The sequence below is a fragment of the Pelodiscus sinensis genome, chromosome 1 (assembly GCF_052426305.1).
Source record: "Pelodiscus sinensis isolate ZL-2025 chromosome 1, ASM5242630v1, whole genome shotgun sequence".
Classification (NCBI taxonomy): domain Eukaryota; kingdom Metazoa; phylum Chordata; order Testudines; family Trionychidae; genus Pelodiscus; species Pelodiscus sinensis.
Window position 1 is genome coordinate 155,797,130 of NC_143052.1, and position 2,737 is coordinate 155,799,866.

Here is a 2,737-nt window from a genome sequence, read left to right on the forward strand (position 1 = left end):
TATACTGCCTGCTGTTTTGAATTAAGCAACGTGGAAGAGGTGTTAAAAAGGTACCTTCAGCTAAAGAGCTTTTGAAAACAGATGTATTACTGGAATTTGATTCTAAAGGCAGCAGGGATAGTAGGGAGAATTACATTTGAACAAAGTGGGCTTATACCCAAGTTATATTGAGCATCTGCAGCTCCTGCTGAAGACAACTGAACAAGGCTATGTCTACACTCGCAGCTTCTTGCACAAGAACATCTTGCACAAGGGTTCTTGTGCAGGAAGTCTTGCACAAGAAAACATCCACACTGCCATGTGCGCGCTGTGCTTTTGCGCAAGAGCTCCCATGGCAGTGTGGACGCTCTTGCGCAAGAAAGCGCTGATGGCCATTTTAGCCATAGGGCTTTCTTGTGCAAGAAATCCCTGCCGAGTGTCCACACTGCCCTCTTCCGCAAGAGGACTTACACCTGTCAAAAAAGAGCGTAGCTCTTGTGCAAGGAGCCCCCTCTTACCACGCTGCACTGTGAATTTACTTGCGCAAGAGCAGGCGGGCAGTGTAGACGCTCTGCAGATTCTCGTGCAAGAATGGTCATACTTGTGCAAGAAGCCACATGCGTAGACATAGCCCAAGTGTTTGCATTGCCTTGTAGTGAGGTATTTGCCATGTGGGCAGCGATGAAGCTTACCAGCTGCAGAGAATCCTTCATTTTTTCACCCTTCTCACTGAAATGAGACCGACAAACTTCATTAACATGCTCCATCATGATGAAGTTGGCAATTTAAGTGGTTAAAATACCTTTGCAATAAAATGTCTTTTCTACTATCAATTCTGAGCCTATGAGCGAGGCTATGGCCAGAACTTGGAAAAAAAACTGTCTTGAACTATCACAAAAAACAACCCTAAAAACCTGAACAGTGGCCACACTTTACACAAAGCTCTTCTACTAGCAATTACAGCAGCTTGCCTCTCAAATATAAAAATAGAGTAACTTCAACACTGTGGTTTCATCAAGTATACACACTACATAAGAATTCCCAAAAACAGACCGTAAGGTGAAAAGATTTATTAGTTAGAAAAATATAAAAGATTTAGGAAACAGTGCACCAGTTTGAGTCTAGTTTAATATAAATTTCTACAACGAGCCATGCCCCAAACCTCTCCTGTCTTACATTGCTACCTGCCACCTCCAGTATGATAACCCAAGACATAATCTATGACTTACAAAACACATCAGCTATTTGTTTAAGAATGAAAACATCTGATAGGTAGATGGATACTCCCCCCTTTTCCATGCAGTAGAAAGTAAACTAAAGTTTATTTTTCACCTTTGGAGAGTTAAAAAAGCAGGCTTCTGCACAGCATTATTCTTAATCTTGCAAAAGTAAAGTGCAATCCATATCTGGTAGTAGGATAAAGAGAAAATACATATATACAGTGGGGACAATTTTCCTAGAGAGCCAACCTGGAATACCATTTCTTAATGTGACAGAGGTCATAAAGGCTCAACCACAGCCCTGCTGACAACCTTCTTTCATTGGCTCTTTACGTGGCCCATTGCGCCTATATCAAAAGGATCTCAGTGTGATGTGTTGGAGGTTTTTTTTGTTTTCTCTCACAACCAAAAAAACGCCCACACAGTCTTATGCTATTTACGAGTTAAAGCAGGCACTAAAGTGTCCCATGCTGATAGAAGACAGGCACTTCAGATTATATTATATACACATGCACCAATTCTATAAATATAGAAACCTACCAGTCAATACCAGCACTGTACTAGTATCAGGATATTCCCCAAAGTTAGGCTGCCAGGAAAAAGTAGTTTTAGGAATGACAGAAAACATGGAGACACCTTGCACTTCTATAGAAGGCAGAACTGGCAGAGCACTGGGCAGAGCTATCCCTGCTGATTCAGCTGCTTTCATTCCACAATCCAATATATCTAGCACAGTTATGGAATAGTTACAATTTAGTTTTGGAAGGCAGTTCCTGCATTACCTTTTTTTTTAAACCTTTGGAACCTAGGTTCAAACCTTGATGATTTAAGTCACAAATGAAACATGAGCTCATCCTAACTTCCATTTATTCACCCTGAACTATTTGGCATCCTCCTCTAAGACTTTGTGCAAGAATTAGAATAGCAAGGATTTTACAAGTTCAGATTAAGCTGCATGGCAGAAATGTGTGGGGATCTTGCTTCTCTCAGTACCAGATGCAGCAGGCCTGTATCAAGGTCTGCAGTATCTGTTCACTTTCTCCAGCTTTTTTTTTTTTTAAATCAGCTATGGAAGACATGGCAATTAAAAGCTGATTTATATTCCGAATTGTATGGCAATCCTTGGAAGCCAGGGCTTCAGCTCAACGGCCATTCCTACAGCATGCCAATAATGGGATTCTGAGCAGAAACTGCACTGTAAAGGAGTGTTGCTGCATACATGTAAATGGAATACAGACTCTGTTTCCTCACTACAGATATGCTGTGGTGGATGACTTTTCCCTCATGTTAAGTTCTTAACATTGTGCCTTAGCAAATGAGGAAAGTCACAGTTTGGATTGTTTATTCCCTACTTCACCCCTCTCTTTTTGGAGAAGAAATGCGGAGAAGACAAAAAGGAGTTCTGAATATTCAGTAGTTAGAATTAGTCTCTCAGAAACCTCATTCACACAGAAGACAATTATAGATTTGCACAATTTCCACTGAGCAGGTATGTAGTTTTCCACCATAACCTGACCTTATTATGTAAAAAAGAGAGA